Source organism: Chlorocebus sabaeus, chromosome 9, assembly GCF_047675955.1.
Source record: "Chlorocebus sabaeus isolate Y175 chromosome 9, mChlSab1.0.hap1, whole genome shotgun sequence".
NCBI classification, from domain to species: domain Eukaryota; kingdom Metazoa; phylum Chordata; class Mammalia; order Primates; family Cercopithecidae; genus Chlorocebus; species Chlorocebus sabaeus.
This window is the reverse complement of record NC_132912.1, coordinates 34,999,469-35,021,153: the sequence shown is the minus strand read 5'-3', so window position 1 is coordinate 35,021,153 and position 21,685 is coordinate 34,999,469. Positions and strand designations below refer to the sequence as shown.

At 41.0% G+C, this 21,685-nt stretch overlaps 1 protein-coding gene across 3 annotated transcripts in view; it reads right to left on the bottom strand.

The window, feature by feature from the left end:
• ITGB1 (integrin subunit beta 1) overlaps nt 1-18,315 on the bottom strand; it is a 57,126-nt gene extending 38,811 nt beyond the window's left edge. Inside the window, exon 1 of one of the 3 annotated variants that reach the window (XR_012093905.1) lies at nt 18,186-18,307. The gene's annotated coding sequence lies outside the window, so the exon portion shown is untranslated. Of the gene's footprint in view, nt 1-11,681; nt 11,701-18,185 lie in introns of those variants that run through there. The other 2 variants (XM_008002752.3, XM_037986504.2) reach the window with 2 other exon arrangements.
• Between the last annotated feature and the right edge of the window lie 3,370 nt (nt 18,316-21,685).

Genomic DNA, 21,685 nt, shown 5'->3' with positions numbered 1-21,685 from the left:
TGTGTATCTACACTCAGCTAGACAAAGAAAAACTACAGCAAAAGTATGGTACAAAAGATTTTAAAATTGATACACCACTATTACCATTAATAGAGCTTGCAGGACTGGAAGCTGCTCTGGGTGGGTGGCTGGGTGGGTGGGTGAGTGAGTGAGTGAGTGGGGCAAGTGAGTACACTGCACAGAACACTCACTGAACAGGACATCACTGATATTACTGTACACGGTACTGTGGACACAAACACACACACTACATTAGCATAGGCCTGCACAGCGGCGTGGGTCAGGATCATCAATGTCGCTGTCCTGCACCTACATATCCTGTCTCCAATGACACATGGAGCTGTCATCTCCTAAAAGATCTCCCTCTTCGGGACTACTTCCTGAAGGACCTGGACCTGCCTGAGGCTGTTTTAACTTTTTTTATATAAGGAGAAATACTCTCTCAAATAACAACAGGCTGGTGGTGGTGGCTCACGCCTGTAATCTCAGCACTTTGGGAGGCCAAGATGGGCAGATCACAAAGTCAAGAAATCGAGACCATTCTGGCCAACGTGGTGAAACCCCGTCTCTACAAAAAATACAAAAATTAGCTGGGTGTGGTGGCGCACACCTGTAGTCCCAGCTACTCAAGAGGCTGAGGCAGGAGGATCGCTTGAACCCAGGAGACGGACGTTACAGTGAGCCGAGACTGTGCCACTGCACTCCAGCCTGGCGACAGAGCTAGATTCCATCTTAAAAAAAAAAAAAAAAAAAAAAAAGTACAGTAAATATATAAAGCAGTAACACAGCTGTTTATTATCAAGTATTATGCACTGTAATTTAGATGCTATACTTTTACATGACTGGCAGCATAGTCGATTTGTTTACATCAGCATCACCACAAACATGTGAGAAATGTGTTGTACTATGACACCACATTCCTAGGCAAGAGGTGTTTTTCAGCTCCATTATAATCTTACAGGACCACTGTCGTGTATGTGGTCCATCATTGACCAAAATGTCATTATGTGGCACATAACTGTATAACTGATGTCCATGCCCAACCATATATGTGAAACTACTCTTGCAAAAGAACTCTTTCCAGGCCTTACCTTACTCTCTGCATTCATTCATTCATCATTCATTCATTCATTCACATGTTTTTTGACTCACTACAATATGCACTTGAAGAAGTATATCAGTTTACTACCAAAGAATTTACACAAAGCAACATGTAAGACTATTCACCATGCTTTAACATACTCTACTCCCCTGAACTCTACTGGTTTCCCCCGCCTTTCTGGAGGTTCCTCTTCAGGCAGCTGTGTCAGGTTTTGAGCCATATCAGGAAATACAAGACTCACTGTTTCAAGGAACTTTCAGTTCAAGGACAAAAATACAAATTATTATGATATGATGGTTTCAGTAATAAACAGGGACGCAGTGCACTGAGGACACTGAAATCTGCCTGGACAAGTTCAGAGGCGTCAGGGACATGGCAGTGTTTCAGTTAGACTTGAAGGCACACAGGAGACGGGTATGGAGAAAAGTGGAGAGAAGATATTCCAGGCAAAAGGTATGCACATGCAAAGCCATGCAGTCCCAAGGCGAAACTCCTTCTTAATCTTATTTCTAAGCATACGCATTTGGGCAGCTCCCTGCAACCCAAAATTGGAACTGTCTCACTTTTTCTCTCTTTATAGAAAAAAAGACTAGAAAAACGTATGTTTTTGTAGCTATATCTTGTTGGTGGAATGAGTTATTATTTCCTCCTTATAATTTTCTATTGTAAGTATAAATTATATTATATTAAAATCTTAAAATATCAAAAAGGCCAAAGGGAATTTTGAAATATTTCTGATACTTATGAGTTGGAAATAACAGGAATGAAGACCAAGCAGGCAGGAGGAGCTACATTACAGAGAGCCAAATACCACCCATGCTAAAAGAGTTTGGATTCCATTCTATAAATAGGAGGGGACCCGAAAAAATTTGGGCAGGCTAGTAACACGTCTACATATACATGGCAGAAACTCAGTGGAGAAAAGGATAGGGGGCAAGACAGGAGTTGGAAGACAAATACAGAATTTACTGCAAAGGTTCAAGTGAGAGATGACAAATGTCTAAATTCAGATAACAGCAACAAACAAGAAGACGAACAATGATTAGAAGGCAGCTATGAGGGATCTGCTGTTTACTTGGAGAAGAAAGGATGGGAGAAATAAAGAAATTTAGAATAATCGTCACTTTTAAATAAAGAAGATGTAGGAGGGAGAATGGAGTTAGTGGAGAAAACGAGGTTTACTGTGAAATCCAGGGAAGATGCCTATTGGGAAGCTAGGACATGAATATGGATCTCAAGAGATAAGTCAAGAGTTAGAGACACAGACATCAGAGTTGTCATAACCTAGGTGCTAACTGAACTTATGAACATGGATGCGATTGGGATGAAAATAATACTTACGAAGAAAGGAGAGCTGGGGGCAAACTTGAAAAGGTGAAGACACAAGAAAGAGTAAAGGTAAGTGATGAAGCCAGGCCTCCTTGGAGCAAAGAGGGATGACATCTGGAGCCCAAGGGGATGGATCACCCTAAACAGAGACATGGTGTCTTTCTTCTAAGGCAGAGCAGGAGGTGAGAAAGAAACAGAGTTCATTCATGTATGACTGTTTTTTTCTGAAATAGGAAGAACAACTCCTAGGAAAAAAGGTAGGGCTTAGGGGTTGCAGAAAATTAGGAAAACACAATAGCATTACAGTGAGAGCCTGCAATGGTGAAAGCCCACCAGGTATTGGACACCCTAATTTATACAGGCATATCTGTAACACTCATTTCACTTCTATCTGCTAACATGTCTTCCCTGATGGATTCTAGGCTCCAAGAAAATAGGGCCTGGGTGTATCTTATTTATAGCTATCGCAACTAGAAATACTTGGCACAAAGTCTATGCTCAAAAACTCTGCTGTTAGGCATGGTGGCTCATGCCTGCAATCTCAGCACTTTGAGCGGCTGAGGTAAGAGGACTGCCTGAGGCAGGAGTTCAAGACTAGCCTGGGTTACAGAGCGAGACCCTCTCTCTCTCTCTTTTTTTTTTTTTTGGAGACAGGATCTTGCTGTGTCGCCTAGGCTGGAATGCAGTGGTGTGGTGTGATCACATCTCACTGCAGCCTCAACCTCCTGGGCTCAGGCAATCCTCCCACCTCAGCCTCTCAAGTAACTGGGACTACAGGTATGAGTCACCATGCCCAGCTAGAGATCCTGGCTCTATAAGAAAATAAATTAGCCTGGGCAACACAGCAAAACTTGGTGGGGGTGGGGACCAGGGCAGAGGGCCATGAGTCCCGGAGTGGAAGCTGCAGTAAGCTATGATCACACCACTGCACTCCAGGCTGGGCAATGGAGTGAGACCCTGTCTCAAAAAATTTTAAAAGGTAAAAATATATTTGCTGAACTATACTGAATTGTGTGACATTTTTCTCTGACATTACTCAGAAGAATGTCTCAGAATTACTTAATGTGCAGAACTTCTCTAAACAGAAAAGTGTTACTATAGATATCCAAATGACAATTTAAATTTTCAATTACTTTAAATATATAAGCCAACTTAAAGATAGATATAAAATGTCTCATGCTCATGGCTCTTATACATTATAAAACCAAAATTAACTTCCAAGTACAAACATAGACGCTGAAGTTATATTACTGGGTTATAAGATGGTCAACCAGATAAACTAAATGTTTATTATTAACATGAAAGTACAATTTGTTTTCAATTCTTGTAGAAATGCCCAAATCTCTGAGAATACCTCCCATGGTCCCTCAGACTCCAATTTGGAATCACTAAATTTACTTCCTGGTGCAGGGCAGGTGCAAGAGGAAAGGTAGGGGTGGGGGGCAAAGAAGGTGCAGTGCTAACAAAAAGTTAACAAATAAGAGGAAAAAGTCAAAAGACCAGACATCACACCAGGGAGGTGAGAGGAGAGGGGACCACGGAAACAAAGAAGTGAAGAGAGCTGGAACCTAAGACAGTTAAGAATTTACAATTTCAGAGACAGGCAGTCTTGTGGGGAGGGTGGAAGCCTGTATTAAAAATACAGTACTAGGTCACTGTTTTAGCTAGGGTTCTGCCAAAGCAGAGCCTGGGACCAGAACTTGCATGCAGGCAGTTTACTAGAAGGTGACCCCAGGAAAAGAGAGAGACACTTTGAACATGGTGAACCAAGAAAAAGAGAAAAAGCCAATACAAAGACACTATCTTTAACATACTGAGTACCTGAGGACTTGATCTTGTGGAAAACTTTTGAGAAGTACTTAGAAAGTCTGTCCAATGAAAGTCAACAGGGAAATGTATCAACTCCAGTTGCACAGGTAAGGTCGCCTCAAGGGGCATTAACTCCCCTAACACTTCTAAGAACTACAGTGCACGTGCCCAGGGACAGACAAGAGGGAACAGACAACAAGGAACAGACAACAAAGCTGGTTAGAGGAGTCACAGGGTTAAGCAAAAGAGAGGCACCTGAAGCAGCATGCAGTCAGCCAGGAGTGAGCCACAGACTGTTCCCAGCAGCACCAGCTGGAATCAGAGCGGAAGCCAAGAGGATGAAAGACACACGAGGTTTCCAGTACAGTGGCCAATGGCCACTAAAGTTGAGAGACAAGAAAACGGCTAGACCAGATTTCAGGGAAGGCCTGGGAGCCACAGTCCCCACTCACTGGCACTGCTGCCAGCCAGCTGGGCCTGGGCTGCAGAGCAGGTAAGCTCGAAAGCTGGGCCAAAGCCCTTGTGCGGGCGCGGTGTGGACCTTGGTCTGTAAGGGGGCATCCACGTGGCAGCAGCCGTGATCATGGGGGCCCTGGGCTCAGGCAACAGCACTAGTTGTCAAACACTGTGAAGCACCTCTCCAGTGGAGACCTGCTCCGGGACAGCATGCTGCGGGGCACAGAAATTGATGTGTTAGCTAACGCTTTCATTGACCAAAGGAAACTCATCCCAGATGATGTCATGAATCGGCTTGCCCTACATAAGCTGAAAAATCTCACCTAGTATAGCTAGCTGTTGGAAGGTTTTCCAAGGGCACTTCCACAGGCAGAAGCCCTAGATAGAGCTTCTTAGACAGACACAGTGATTAGCCCAAATGTGCCCTTTGAGGTCATTAAACAATGCCTTACTGCTCACTAGATTCATCCTGCCAGTGGCCGAGTCTACAACATTGAATCCAACCTTCCCAAAACTGTGGGCACTGATGATGTGACTGGGGATCCTCTCACTCAGCGTGAGGATGATAAACCGGAGACGGTTATCAAAAGACTAAAGGCTTATGAAGCCCAAACAAAGCCAGTCCTGGAATATTACCTAGCTCTTCTACAAACTAAAGTTCCACAAAGAAGCCAGAAAGCTGCCATTACTTCATGAGGAGAAATGCGTGTAACTAGCAAGATGAGCAAACCTCCTAGTCCTTGCATTTAAAAACTGCTTTTCCTAAGACTTCCAGTATGTATGAATTCTTTGAAAATTATATTACTTTTATTTCCACTGATTTTATTCTGGATACTGAGGATGTGCCAAACGAGTCAGATACTAAGATTAATCTTTTGAAATCATCTAGCGTGTTTTATCCAGTTACCTGCAAAACCATCAGAGATGTCTAAACTTTTAAAACACGTTAGAGTAAAATTAAAAGAACAACTGGTAGTAATCTAACTTCTTGTTCATTAAGAATAAGTGGTTGATAAAACGTCCATATATTTTGGAAATGTTTTTAAAAAGTTCCATGTCATTTGGGGAAAATATCTCATCAGAAATTTCTGCATAGATTAATGTCAAAAAAGACATTTCTAGCATTGTGGAACACAGTGATACTACATAAAATTCCAGAAAAAAAGCAACTGGATTTACAGATTTGTTGTAAGATACAAATTCACTGCTGCCTTTACACTAACAAATGTATAAGCTAACCATAAATATATGCTGTATTTATTTTGTTGTTAAACACACTTTCAATTTACTCAGAATTTTCAATTTGCTATAAAAATGTATCAATTAACATACAGAAAAATATTACTTTAAGATGACTTTTCTTTTGAAAATACATATGTATTGAGGGTTATAATTTTTGTGAGAAATTGACATTTTAAGTTCTTGGATAAGCATCAAAGTTGAATGAATTTTCAACAAAATATAATTGAAATCTATGTTTTCAGATGTTACTCGGGTTAAGAAATGTACTTTAGGATCTACCTGCCAGTTTCTCTTTTTTATCCAAATATATGATCTGCCCTGATAAATAACAAGTTATTATACCCCTCCTCCCAAAAATAAAAGAGAAAACCTATGAAATTACGTGAAGTGAGCATACTTTGTCATTAGTAAACAGATCAGGCATGCCTGGGGAATGTTCCCTTGGCATAAATAGCAATCAATCATAATTAGTAAACAAGGTGTGCCAATAAAAAGAATTTACATGATAGGTTAACAAAGACCAAAAAAGTGAGTTTTCTGAAGGAGTTCTTCGTTCCTGATCAAAGAAATTGATACCTGCTAACATTCACTGCCACCTTATCTTAAGGGGAAAGAACTCTACTGGTTTCATCTGAGCAGGCATTTAAAAACTGGAATCTAAAGTGATTGCTCAGTGGGGCAACAAGGATGGCTGCTGATGTACTGTGACCTGGTAGGAGAAGTGGGGCATATGAGACAAGGAGGAAAAACTCAACTCTGTCTTCCACAGCATATTTGCTCTTACTTTACTTGGTGTGAAAGCAAATGAAACAAGTCCTTGTATAGCTGTTATTAATTGCCTTTAAAAATCTATCCTGTTTTTCTCCAGATACTTAAAACACAAGTGCCAGTAAGTGGTTCTTACGTATTTTTTGGGGGGGAAATTTATTTTCCTTTTCTGCAGATATTTCAAAAAACTTCATCAACCTTTCAAGACGAACCAAGGTTTTTTAAAAGAATTATAGTAAAGACTTTTTTTTTTTTTTAAGACAGTTTCACTTCTTGGTCGCCCAGGCTGGAGTGCGGTGGTGTGATCTTGGCTCACTGCAACCTCTGCCTCCTGGGTTCAAGCAATTCTCCTGCCTCAGCCTCCGAGTAGCTGGGATTACAGGCGTGTGCCACCACGGCTGGCTAACTTTTGTATTTTTAGTAGAGAAGGGGTTTTGTTATGTTGGCCAGGCTGGTCTCAAACTCCTGACCTCAAGTAATCCACCCACCTCTGCCTCCCAAAGTGCTGGGATTACAGTCATGAGGCACCATGCCCAGCCCACTTCATTCTTTAAAGAACTTTTTATAATGCCTCATCTGAATGTTAATGTTATGTGCTTTATAAAAAGGTTGTGGACTACCAAACTTATGGGTTATCACTAGGTTATCAGGCATACATTAGTCTTTAGCTGAATAAACTGAAATTTCATTAAATAAAAAAAAGGAAGAAAACTGCTTGACCAAGGTATGAGAAGTATCATCTGCATGAACTCTTGAAGCCCTCAAATCATGGCAAGAACTGGGGAGGAAAGAAAGACTAAGCCAGGTGATTCACATATAGCCGTGTGTGTGTGTACATACACATATGTATGTTAAAACATATATAATAATCTTCATTTAAAAGGTTTCCTGTTTGGGGCATATGTAGCTTTTATACATCTACTAATGATATGTATGGTTGACTTGCCATAAAAATTGTCATCTTCTAGAAATTTCTCCATGTTTTCTGTATCTAGCGCAATGTCTTAATATTTAATAAACGAAGAAACTAACGATAAAAACAACTGGAGATACATTGAGGTATCAAAAAATAAAACACTGAACTTCACGACAGCAGACATTTGTGGCATCTACCATCGTACAACATTGTGTAGTGCAGAGTTATACTGGCAAATTAATCTGTGTCTCAGTTTCCTCACCTTTAAAATGGGGACAGTAGTATTTACCTTGCAGCGGTTTTGTGAAGTTTAAATAAGTCGATAAGCATAAAACATTTAAAACAATGTCTGGCCAATTGTAAGTACCTGGGTGTTACTTGTTATGATTATTACCAAATGTTATAGGAGGCGCTCAATAACAACGTAATTGAATAAAGAAGTAACCACGGTTGAATGCTTTGCTTTTTTCAATTGTAATTATAACCAGAAAACTGACTGGATCCACTTTAGGGAAGACACAAGATATGAAAGAAAGGATAAAGTCTGAAAGTTAGAAGTAACACAACTACAGAAAATAGATTAATGTGGATTGTTATAGCCATTCATACACTGACATCCTCAACGTCAAAACCTTTTTGTACTCTTTACAGATTCCACATCCAAGCAGAATTCTATTTAATGTGCTTTCTAACAATCAGATTCCTGACAAATGTGTTCATAAAGTAATAAAAGCAGCAAAATCTTAAATGTTTTATACTAACATAGTAGACAAAATACAAATACTGTGAACACTAATATCACAGAAACCCTTAAAAAAAAGATTGAGGGGAGGTAATAACATACCTAATACAAAGAGAAATAAGGAGGAACCTTTGAGGTTTGCTATGCTTTGAACGTGTCCCCAAGGTTCACATGTTGGAAACTTAATCCCTGAAGCAACAGTGATGAGAAGTGGGACCTTTAAGAGGTGAGTAGGTCACGAGGGCTCTGCTCTGCCACATGAATGGATTAATGCTATTACCAGAGGAGTGGGGAATGGGTTCCAGATAGAAGACCGAGTTTGGCCTCCTCCTCATCTCTCGCTCTCTTGCCCTTCCGCCTTCTACCATGGGATGATACAGCAGGAAGACACTAGATACCAACACCTTGATAATGGACTTCCCAGTCCCCAGAACCTTGACATAAATTACCCAGTCTGTGGCATTCTGTTATAGCATCACAAAGACTAAGACGAGGTTCTTACATCACGAGAAAGGAAACCCCCCTGAAAGGACTAGAATACGAATTCTGTTTCATTAATCAAACACAACTAGCAATATGATTCTGTTCAGGGACTGCTGCTCACTTTGGATTACTTGAAAAAAAAAAAAAAAAGACTGATTTCTCAATTGAGAGGGCCAGACTAGGTACAGGCAAGAAGAGTAGAATACACTAAGTTTTGATGATTTAAAGTAATTTGTAACAAAAAGTTATTTCATTTAGAACTTTGAAAAATCAGAATTTTATTTCGGCACCTTCAAATGGATATGATAATAAAATAATAAAATAATAGCATCTATCTCCTCCAGGTAACTCTATGAGGTGGAGAATAATAGTGTCTTTGTTTTACAGATGAGGAAACAAAAGCACAGCGAGATTAAACAACTTGCAATAGTGGAATCAAAAGTTGCACAGGTGGAATTGAAACCTGACCATCTGTATCCAGAAGCTATGACCTGACTTCATTAAACTATAATTTTTTGAAAGCCTACTTAATCACTACTTTAAAATAAAGAACATCCTTCTAGTGTTAGAACTGACTCAGAGCACAGAAATGGAAAGGGCTTATAATGTTCTATGAGTTTATTTCTTGGGCATTTGAACTTAATAGAGGCCAAGAAAAGTTATTTTAATTGCTATATTTCATAAGTACAGACAAAGGTTTTGTGTCTTGTTCCTATAAAAGCATTTCACCTTAAGGTCATTTTCTACCATATGCAATTTTATCTAAGGGGTCATAATTCATTCCCTGAACAATAAACAATCTTAAACACCATCCACAAATAATCTCATTTTAGTGCTTAACCGAAATATATGCAATTGTTTCTACTGTCAAAAATAGTGCATAATTGTTTTAATCTTCACTGTAAACTAATCTTTATCCATAAAAGTATGGTTTTATATCATGTTCAAACTTTTAAATACACACTCATTATTTATTAACTGTTTTAAACAATTTTACAAATAATTCATTTGGCATTTCCTTTTAAATTTACAGATACAATCTTTAGAAACTTTATATGGACTACATTTGTAGAAATTAAACACTTACACTTTAGAAAGAAATTACCTTAAAAAATGTAACAAGTTATGTTCATTTCAGAGTTGAAAAATAAGCCGCCTAAACACCAACTCAAATAAAAAGAATACACAAAGGATTTCACAAAATCTCAAATCTTTTCACCTTAACAGTAGAAAAGATTCTGATACCTATAGAGGTATATCATAAATGTCTCCTAAAAATAATAATAAAGTTGGATTCATCCCAAGTCTGTTCTACCATCATTATTTTCTGTATCTGCTTTTAAAAGGGGGGAAAATAGGTCAATAACAAATTTTAGCATTTAAAAATCAATATACTCCAGAAAAAGAACACAGAGCCAAATTGAAAGACATGAGGTTCCTTCCACTTATCCCACATAGAGAGTAATAAAAACGGGAAAAACATGAATGGAAGAAACTGAGAAATCTTTCTGAATTCTGTACCATCTGAGAGGGTGACATGTGGAGAAAAGTTCCTCCCATGGAAAGGGCACCTTTCCCCTTACCGGAAGAACAATTAAAACTCAACACTTTTTTCCCTTCCATTGGCAGGAAGAGGTGTGTTGGTGACTACAGAGGTGTTTATGGCCCAAGTATTAATAAGCTAGCATTAATGATTAACAAAACTTAGCAGAAAGAATAGAGAAGAAAAAAATAGGAGACATGAAAGAGAAGAGGCTAAGGAATCCCAGACAAAGATGTAACACCACATTTGAAGTCCTCTTCTCCTCTCCTTGACAAATAGAAAAGTAGTCTGAATTAGAAAACTGTCTAAACTGCACTACTCCCACCCAGAAGAAAAATGGCTTTTTAAAGAGCACTAACCCCTTCTCACATAATGATGTTAGCTTGGGCTAAGAAGCTCTAACAACAAAGGTTTGGCTGCTCCAAAGCTGTAGGTTCACAAAACCATTTGAAATCTGAGAACAGCTCACAACAGGGCTAGATACCTCAAGAAAATTATACAACAACAGACTGAAGATAAAATTCATCACTAGTCACTTTACCCACCTTCTCCAGGAAAATGAAATACGGAAGATCTTTAGCAACACCCAATCTACAAGTGCAACAGAAAGATAAATAATGGATGTACTACGCTTTGGCAAACAAAATGCCTAAAAGACAGTATATTGGGGATAAGGGGAGGTAAAGCCTGGAAACTTAACACCCAGGAAAGACTTCTACAGAACAAAAAGTGAAAGGGAGTCAGTGAAGAATCTTCTTTAAAAATAAGAGAAAATCTAGAAGTCATTATGCTCTTCAAGAAAGACAGAAAATCTCAAACAGATCTTGACAGTGATCAAAAAGTAAAACCACAAAAAGTAAAAGGAAGAAAATTTAGGCTGGAATCCTCTACAGAACTCCTAAACATGAAGAACAGAATCAACATAACAGGAAAATCACACAAAACTCAAATAATTCAAGCCAATTAGAAATGTCATCTAATGGTGATCTCATAAACAGACAACTGGTATAGCACCACCACCACCAGCCCCTCCCTGCCCTGGGAAAAAAAAAAAAAAAAGCTTTATGTGAGAAATGGGAAAAAAATGAAGCATTTAATTCAAATGGGGGTAAAGGGGCACAAAATTAACTCAAGATTTCAGAGGATGAACTTAAAATAAAAGCAGAAAAATATACTTTAAACAAAGCTATTAAGCCATAATATGAAGGGCTGATCCAAAATGAGCAAAAAACCTGTCTGAACTTAATTCTTCCCAGCTCCTCCTTCCACTCAAAAGGTAAGACATTATTACCTAGCAATTGATTGTTTTTCAAACCAGCTTAGTATTCTGTTCCTTCTTTTCACTCTCTATGTCTGCGGACTTTTTTGCCTTTCCCTGTGAGGAGGAAAGAAGTTGGAAACGGTTTTGGTTGAGAAAGTTTACTCTGGGGCAAGTTTACAAAGATAATTGTGAGTGGAGCTAGCAAAAGAACCATCATGATCAATGATATCAATAAGAACCTGACAGCAAGACTTATTCCCCGTAATTTCAATCAAGGAGAATTATGTTCTCAAACTGCATAATTATATCCCCTTTTTAAGCAGATCATTCCAAAATGCTTCCTTGATTAAAACTAATTTTGACCACATCTTTCGTCACATCTTCCTCTCCATCCTGTCTGTGGTGGAGTGCATACAGTATTTTAAATATATGATAAATGTTTTAAAACCATGATAAACATAGGAAGAAAAGAGTTTCTCAATTTACTCATCAGTAAGCTGTAAATAGTATCTACCATAGAATTGTTGGAAAGATAAAATGTGATCATTATATGAAAGCTTTTATCAGCAAATACCTTTCTAAATGGTCAACAGCTCATAATTTACTTGATTACCAAACTTGCTTCTTGTTCTCCAACTCATTAATCGTGGCCTTCTAAAACAAGAACCTCAGTGACTCTTTAACAAATGTTTCTCAATCTTTTTAATCCATGCTTCTTTAATAAGCATAAATCTTACTCCCTTTTATACTTTTTGTAACATTTTTCTAATATAACATTATACTACCAAATATGCTTTTTCAAACTCCAATTTCCTCCTCCAATAATCAAACATGACCCCGTACCACCCCTTTAAAAGAAGCACTGAAATCATATGAAGAAAATCATACATAAACCATAAAATACTGTGCATAGGGGCAGAATAATCTACTATTCCTAACTTCATAAATTATGAAAGCTTAAGTTATTTACATATTCATTCAATTAACATTTATACAGAAAAATGTGACTTCCATACTTCAAATGGTACATACCTAATTTTGTATGTAAATATTTTCCTCATCACTCCACTGAAACTACTCCCTACACAAAACAGAATGCTGATTTTTCTTCTTCCTTTCCGCCTACACAAAACAGAATGCTGATTTTTCTTCTTCCTTTCTGCCTTTATTGCCTCTTCATCTCCTCACCAATCACAATCAACTTAATTACTCCTTCTCTGTGGTTCCAAAATAGCCTTGATAGTGGCCAGCACAGTGAATGACAAACCTTCAGTGATGCTCAATAATATAGTGTTATTTCTGTTCAAACTTCTATTATAACTAATTTTATTCATGTCTGTATCTCTCATCAGGCTAGTGTTGGAGGGCAAGAATCCAGGCTTTCATTTTAAAATATAGCCTTCATATATCATTGTGATACATATATATTATACATAACTCCTAATAAGTAACAAAGTGGCCAAGTACTATCTGTGAAATTAGACTGGATTCTTCCTATGCTGTCCCTTGAACGTGCCACCCATCTGTCATCCAACCTTCACTCATACCATTCCAAGCTCAGGCCTCATCTCCTACACAACGTGTTCCGAAACCACACAAGACAATGCTGAGATTTTTCTAACGCTGTTAGGGAATATTTTATGGTACAGTACATTGTATAAAACACTCTTTGGTATTTATGTTTTCCTGAACCGAACACAACTTGTTCCAACTAGACAACAGACTCAACATCAAAGACCATGTCGACTTCTTGATTCGTGCCCACTGAGTAAAGCATTTTTCAGGGAACTGGTACTCAATGTACTGATAGAATAAAATGTAATGTACAGCCGAGCTACATCCTGATGCAGAGCTGTTGTGACAGATGTTGTGACAGATGTTGCTGGTCAGCGCTGGCAGGCATCCTTAAAGGAGTAAGTGGCACAGCGCCTACACTCTCTGGTGATACAAAAAAAAAAAAAGGTTGCTCATGGGGTGAGAGAACTGCATTCTACTTACATCAGGCAGCAGCTATTCTCCAACTCCTGGAACAAGAGAACAACAGAAACATGCAGACTGCTTTATAGGGCAGATGTGGAAACCAACGCCCTGGAAGTATAGTACTCTGACAAAGGTCACACAGAAATTCAGTGGCAGACCCTGCACTGACACCCAGGTTTCCTGCCTCCCAATCGAGAAGCCTTTACTACATCAAACTGCTTCTCTGAGAAGGTATCTGAAAATAAATTACCACAAAGGGATGTGACCAATGAAGTCTTTTTGTCTTTAACTCAAACATGCCAATCACTGGGAAAACCCAGAAATACCTTTGTCACTCACAAAAATGTCACTCAAAGGAATTAGAAGTTCAGAGAAGAAACTGGGGAAGGTAAATGCTTTTCTGGATTCCTCTTCCTCTACCCACCTTGACTGTTCCCAGGTCCTCCTTCAGCCTGTTTTTCACTCCACACCCTCCTTTGGTGTTTGCATGCACAGCCTATAGCTTCAACCAGTACTTAATAGACTGAGAATTTCCAAATTGAAATCTCTCAGTTTTTTTGTTTTTTTGTTTTTTTAGCTCTCACCCTGTGTATTTAACTGCAATTTAGACATCTCCACCTATGTCCCCGGTCACCTTAAAAAAATAAAACTCAGCCTCATAAGGTCATCATTTCCCCTCTGCTCCAGCCAACCAGCAGCCCCGGTTTGTGGTCACCCTCTCACCTCAGTGAACAGCACCTCCTAGCCAGAAACCAGTGTCACATTGGGTTTCTTTCATTTCTCTTATCAAGTCTTTTCAATTCTCCCTCCTAAATATACTAGTTCTTGAACTCCACTCAAGTCATCCTCCATATAGGGGATCTGCAAAGGTTTCTGACCACTCACCTTTATCACTAAAAAAATTCTAAGCATACATGTACCCAAAATACATGTAATTTATAAATTCAAATATGTGTACTTCTACAGCAATACAGTAAGATATAAATCATAATCAAAATTTTAAACTCTGAAGTGATGAGATCAACAAACATAATAGTAGACCTAAAATTTTCTTCCCATACTTCAGTGAGTCTTTTTACGCATCCCTGGAGATCAGGAACCTGCACTTTGAAATTATATACAATGAGACTGGTCCTACAAGAAATACATACATATATATGCTTGTGTGTATGTGTGTTTATATACATATGTATATGTACTGGAGGCAGCTTTTCTCATGCATACACACGTTTCATGAGGTGATATGCACATGCTTAAGCATATTGCTAAATATAGTTAACTCTACTTTCTAAAGTCACAAATCAAACGGCAAGTTTAAAGTCAGTTGACCTCTAAAAACTCACAGCCACTTTTAAAGCAGTAACACATGTATAAAGTATAGTTTGGATCCTTTTGTACACAGCTCCTGAAAGAGAGAAATTTTATTTTCACCTACCGACAGACATATTGGAAGGCTGCTAATATTCTGACTTTTACGGACTGTACTCCCTTTAACCTGGGTACATACCATAATATTCTTTCAGTTTTCCACAGCTATAGATACCCCTAGCATAACACTTCAGGATTCAGAAGACGAATGTACCTTTCTGTATCTTAACCTCTCTACTCCACACTTCCCACCTCTGAAAAAACAACAGGCCAAATTCTCAGAACCTAAAACCAAGTCAGAGTAAACACTGCTAATACAATACTGACACTTACATATTTACCTGGCATAATCTCTAGGATTCCACCCACAACCTAACAGATCCTAACTCTCTCATAGAGTGAGAAAATCTGCTAAAATCTGACAGAAGTCCAAATGAATCCTTTCAGATATATGTAGCTTGTTACACACTCAGAAAGTTAAGTTCTCGGAACTTGAAAGCTCTCTGAAACTTTTACCAGTTACAAGATGTTTCAGCTTATCACACTAGCAGCATGGTTAAGGGCAAACCAGAGCAGCTACAGAATATTAATGAATATTTTTTTCGGACAGAACACTGTACTACTCCCTGCTGTAAGCCACAACTTATTTATCAAGAAGTCAAACAATAAAGACATTAAAATCAGTGGCAAGCACTCTTAGAAAAACTGGCACCATGTTAAGTTGTTTGACCACTTTTCATTATTATAGTATGACCATTTGTCCCCAGTGTCACTCCCAGAGTTAGGAAGAACACCAATGCAGAACTACATTTTCATTCGTGATGGTAATTTGGGGCTGATTTAAATTAAATTACACTGACCAGAAAGCTAAGAAGAAAGCTGCCTAATTGTTAAAATTACTAAACGCAGTGACTTTCAGAATTGTTGATTCCATGCGTTTCATGTACAGAATGTTGAGGGTATTAAAAAATAACTTTAATACAGAACTTTACATTGTTAAGAAAATCACAAACACTTAAAATTGTAGGTCTAGGTCTGAAGTCAACATAGATGAGTTAAACAGTCTATTTGCTTCCTTTTTACAGAATTAAACTATTAACCACATTCTTTGTCCTTTTAGCTAGTATTCTAATAACATCTTCCACCTTCATACTCAATTTTGGGGTAAGTAAAATGGCTTTCTCCCCAAATGCCTGTAATCAAAATACCAATGTTTTTTATTTAACACTTCACCATCTTCAGTCACTTATATAATATTGATCAATGAGCCAACATTATTTAAAAATATGAGAATTACAGTGAGACTCTAAGTCCTGACCCCTCTGGGCCTTGATGTCCACAAATGAACAGGTAACTACCAACTAAAGTTCCTTAATCATTTCTAAAAGTGGTCTATTGTATACCCTATCGTAAAGGGCATATGTGGTTTAAGAAAGATGTATAAATTCCTCTAGAACGTTATTTTTGTAGCATCAGAACTACAATAAGAAAAATAATAATAACCTAAGGGCCAGGCTCAGGGGCTCAAGTCTGTAATCCCAACACTTTGGGAGCTCTAGGAGAGAGGACTGCTTGAGCCTAGGAGTTTGAGGCCAGCCTGGGCAGCATAGTGAAATCCTGTCTCTACAAAAAATTAAAAAATTAGCCGGGCATGGTGGCAGGCGCCTGTCGTTCCAGCTACTCAGGAGGCTGAGGTGGAAAAATAACTTAAGCACGGGAGGCTGAGGCTGCAGTGAGCTGTGATAGCTCCTCTGCACTCCAGCCTGGGCGACAGAGACCCTGTCTCAAAACAAAACAAAATAACCTAGCAATTCTATCCACCTGTTATCCATCCATGTGGCATGTTAGCCCAAAGAAACCTTACTAATGATGTTACCAATTACCTTCCGAGAAATCTTTTTACTATAAAAGAAGGGCTGAAAAGCAGTCAATATTCATTGAGCATCTACTCTCAAGCTAAGTGTTTTACATTTTGCATTTGATTTTCACGACTATAGTTAGGAAGGTTACTTTTGGTTTAAACGTAGGCTCTGGAGCTAGACCCCATGCCTTCTCCAGGAGCTCCCGATGACCATACGCAACTTACTCTTTGCTTCCTGTGCCTCCGTTTCTTCACTCGGAAAATGGAAATATAAACAGTAGCAATCTCATTAGAGCAGTTCCAGAATTAAATAATACACATAAAATGCCTAGAGCTAAACCTGGCCCTCGCTGTCATTGTTATAAAAATGAATTATTAGTGTAGGTAGTATTGTTCCTATTTCACAGATGAGGAAACGGAAGCTTAGAGAATGCAACTTACTAATGATCATACCAATGAGTGCAAAGCTTTGGACTTAAAAGCACGAATTTGATTAAATGAAAGTTACTTAGAGAGTGGGAGTCTCATAAATCCAATTTATGAAGCCTAAGAAATGACACGCGGTAAAAATGATACTAGACACAGGACCGGCTCTCAGGCCCGCGGACCAGGTCTGAGCACAAAGTGGCCGTGGCCCTGTGTCCTGGTCCCGGGGGCCCCGGGGTGCCCGGCAGGGGCCGGCGACTCTTGACTTCCCGGCATTCGCGTTTATAAACACCGGGAAGTGGACTGCACTGCCGCCGCCGCGCCCCCGGTCCCCAGCGGCTCCGCGAGGCCACTTTTTATCCCGGCTCCAGCCGGAGAAGACCAGTCCCAACAGCGGGCGCCGACGGCCGGCTCGACGCTGCTCCAAAGACAGCAGCCAGCGAGGGAGCGAGAGACAAAGGCGCAGGACCAGTCCAGGGGCGCGCTGAGTCCCAAACGCCGAGCCCCGGGTGGCCTCGCTGGCTCCCACCTGCGCTCGCCCAGCCTGGCGCGAGACCGCAGGTGTCAGGAGCCGCTCAGGCCCGGTCCTCCGCAGTTCCAGCAGCCCCGACGTGACAGCGCCCAGGCCCGCGACCCTGGCGCTCGGAACGCGGCTGGGCCGACTCGGCGCCCGGACGCTGCCAGCGCCGGGGACCCGAGGGGGGTGGCGGTGTGCGGACTTCCTCCCGGACTAGCCTGGAATCCCGCCCCAGCCCCCACCCGCCGGCGGCCGCCCCCGCCCCCATGCCTGGCACAAAGGTCCCGGCGCGGCCCGGGCCGGCGGCTGTTAAGTGCTGTCGCGCACAGCAGACCCGAGGCCGCGGCCCGCACCCCCACACCCGAGGCCCGCCGGCGCCTACCTTCTCCGCGCGGCGTCCGGGCCCCGGCGCGGTGGGCTCGGGCCTGCTGTTCCGCGACTCCCGCTCGGCCTCTCCTGCGGGCTGGCGGGGCCTCCCGGGTCTCGGGCGCGGCGGGTGGCGGCGGCTCCTCCTCCTCAGGGGCGGGAGGAGGGGACTCAGCGGCCCAGAGCCGCCCCCCGGCAGGAAACCAGCCGCGGCCCCGCCTCCTCTGCGCGTCTGATCCCGCTCCCGAGGCCGCCGCCGCCGCCCTCTCCCTCCGGAAACGCATTCCTCTCCCGCCGCGTCAGCCCGGCCCCGGGGCGAGGAGGAGGCGCAGGAGGAGGCAGGAAGCGCGACCGGGACAAAGGAACCGGCCCGCTCGGGAGCGCGCCTGAGGGAGGCCGTGGACGGCAGGGCCGGGACTCCGCGGAGGGCAGGGCCGGGACTCCGCTGAGACAGTCGCCGTGCCTCAGTTTCCTCCTCTGCGAAGGGCGGGAGGGGTCGGTTGCGCCCTAGAGCCCCGCGCGTTCCTGATGTAGCCTGCTGGGCCCGTGTTCTTTAAGTTCCGCTTCCTCGGATCCGCGCGTCCTACCCTCCCTCCCGTTTGTCCACTGATGTCCCGTTTAGAGCCCGGGAGATCTTGCATCCCGGAAGCCCCCTCAGTCCCGAGGCAAATCGGTACCATGAACCCCGCATACCCTGCAGGACTCCGTGGGGCCAAAAACCACGTGGTCGTTCTGGAAGGGAACTGGCTAAGCCAGGACTGCTTTTCTGGAGTGATAATGTGCTTGCGTGTGTCTAAGAGAAAGGTGAAGACTTGGGAAACCCGTGGGTGCCACGAAGGGTGGTGGGACTGGGGAACGTTTTAGAAAACCTGGTGAGTTGGGTCCTGCTTTTGATAGATTTATCTGGAGGTCCCTTTATGGGGAACAGGGATGAGAAGGAAAAGTTTCTTCCGAAGGAGTAGAGTTTCTGTTTCAAACCTCTTTAAAAAAGAAAAAAAAAAAGATGGGGGCTGGAAACAGAACATTTGAAAGAGAAGGAAACATTCATTATGAGAATGGCTGGGCGCATGTCGATTCGATGATTGAAGTTCGTACCAGCCAACATCATACTGAAACCCAGTAATTTCAGTATATCCTGCTGGCAAGCTGCTATCCTGGTAGCAGAAAATGTTGTAGATTCCACTTGGTGAGCTGCAGCACCCTGTTGGGAAAAGAGCTCAAAAATTACCAGATTTATGAAACTGAGAAGAATCTTGCAGGAGATGAGGGGCTGGAACGCCCATTTGGCTGCTGCCAATCTAAAATGTAAGAGAAAATGAAGCGATCACATCTAAGAAAATTTGCACATTACTTACCAGCAAAATCAAAACTATTGGTTAGCCAATGTCTGCAGACCTCTAGGAAATAAGCACTATTTTTCCCGCTTAATGGATGTTCAAGCTTAAGAGGCTAAATGATGTTCCTATGTTAATATCTCAACGGTCAAACTGCCATTAGAACACAACATTCTTGAATTTTAAAGGTATGGATTTTACCATTGTTGAGAATTCATCAGAATTGGCGCAGTCTCAGCACAGAAAACTGTATAGTTCAAAAGCATAATTGGTCCATGCCTGATTTGCACTACAATTCTCAGAATTTTTTCCGCTGTACATGACTGGTGGAGGCACTGGCTAATCTTTGCTACAAGAACATTATGAGGTTTACATATGCACAACTCTAAACTAAATTAGTTCCTCCAGGGCAATTTACTGACCTTTTTAACACCACTGTCGAGCACTGTTGTGAGGACACATAACAGGGGCTCAGATAATATCTGATAAATGAATAAATGGGTCCTGTTGCTCTCCCGGGACTTGACTAAACTGATGTATGAGGTAGCAATTTGTGTACAGAAGTCATGAGTTTTGAGGAAAAAGAAATTAAAGAAACACGTTCTCGAAGAAAAGCAGTGATCGGTCAAGAGTACGAGTCTACTTGTGATTTCATACAAATAATGGGTGGACAGTGAGCTAACTATGAAATTTATGAATAAGCAAAGATTGGTCAGCATACGTGCTAAACAGGAAATCCTGGTAAGTAGGAATACTGCAAGCCACATTGCTAGATCTTATCATATTAGGTTGGTGCAAGGTCTACCAGATGTCTCTTGCCTTCCCATGTGTAAGATCAACCAGATAGTTCTCACCTTTCCATGTTTAAGGTCAATCAGAGGGCTCTTACCTTCCCATGTCTAAGGTCAACCAGATGGCTGCATGCACCAACCTAATAAAACATCATTAGTGTCTTGAATTCAAGACAAATCCATATTTTACCTACATTGTCTCCCAATTATTATCAATTGTCTTCTGCCATCTTTTAAGTCATTATTATGTCAAATAATTAAAGTTGATGTTTCCTTTAGTTTTGTCACTGGTGATGTTACTACTTGCTCTTCAAAATGTATCTTTATTCACCTAACATTTTCCAAAGTAAAGTTTCAAAGTTGCTCAGCAAGAAAGATTATTGGATGCCTAGGTTTTTATTAGTTTGACTTATATTATTATTGATTAGCACCCCTTTTCCCTCTCAAAAGTATGTCCTAGTATAGATGATAACTTATATGATCATTCTATAAAGAACAGTGTCCAGATAATAAGGAATAAGAAGAATAATTTTAGAAATTCAAAAGGGATTCATGATATATTGCAAATCAGGTTCCAGGTTTATAGGGGAAGACTAATTTCAACATTGGTAATAGTAAGGGGAAAATGTGAGTTGCAGCATGGGGGTGAGTATGAAGAATTAGGCAGTTGCTGTGTGATGAAAATGCCCTACTAGGAGATTTTGTTAAGAAAAAAGTCTTGACAGTACCCTGGCTGATCAATGGGACTTGGATTTTAAATACCATTGTATAATAAATGTATGCGATGACTTTGGAGCAAATTGATTGACAACGGCTAGGTAAGTCTTCAGCCACTTTTCTAAGGACTGTTTCTGTAGACTAATCTAGATATATTTTTCTCATCTGTCATGTCCAGTTTCTTTGAATGTAACTCCTTTAAACATTAAACAAAGAAAAAGATGAAGGGATAGGGATGGAAGGAATAGAGGTCTCTGATAACATCCTGTAATACTAACATAGAAGTGCTTCTGAATCATGAATAACTCCATTCCTTTACCTGAGAAACTAAAATCACTGTTGTAAAATGTGAATCTGCTACTCAGGAGGCTCAGCTGGGAGGATTGCTGGAGACCAGGAGTTCGAGACCAGACTGAGCAACATAGTGAGACCACTGCCCTCACCGAGCCCAGGCCCCAACTGAAAAATGAGGAATAAAATTAGCCAGGTGGGGTGGTGCATGTGTGTAGTCCTGGCTGCTCAGGATGCTGAGGTGGGAGGATCTCTTGAGCCCAGGAGCTATGATCATGCCACTGTAGTCCAGCCTGGACAACACAGTGAGACCCATCTCTAAAAATGTGAATCTGTGTGTATTGGTGTAAAGCAGCCCTGGGAATTATTGACATTTTGAAAAA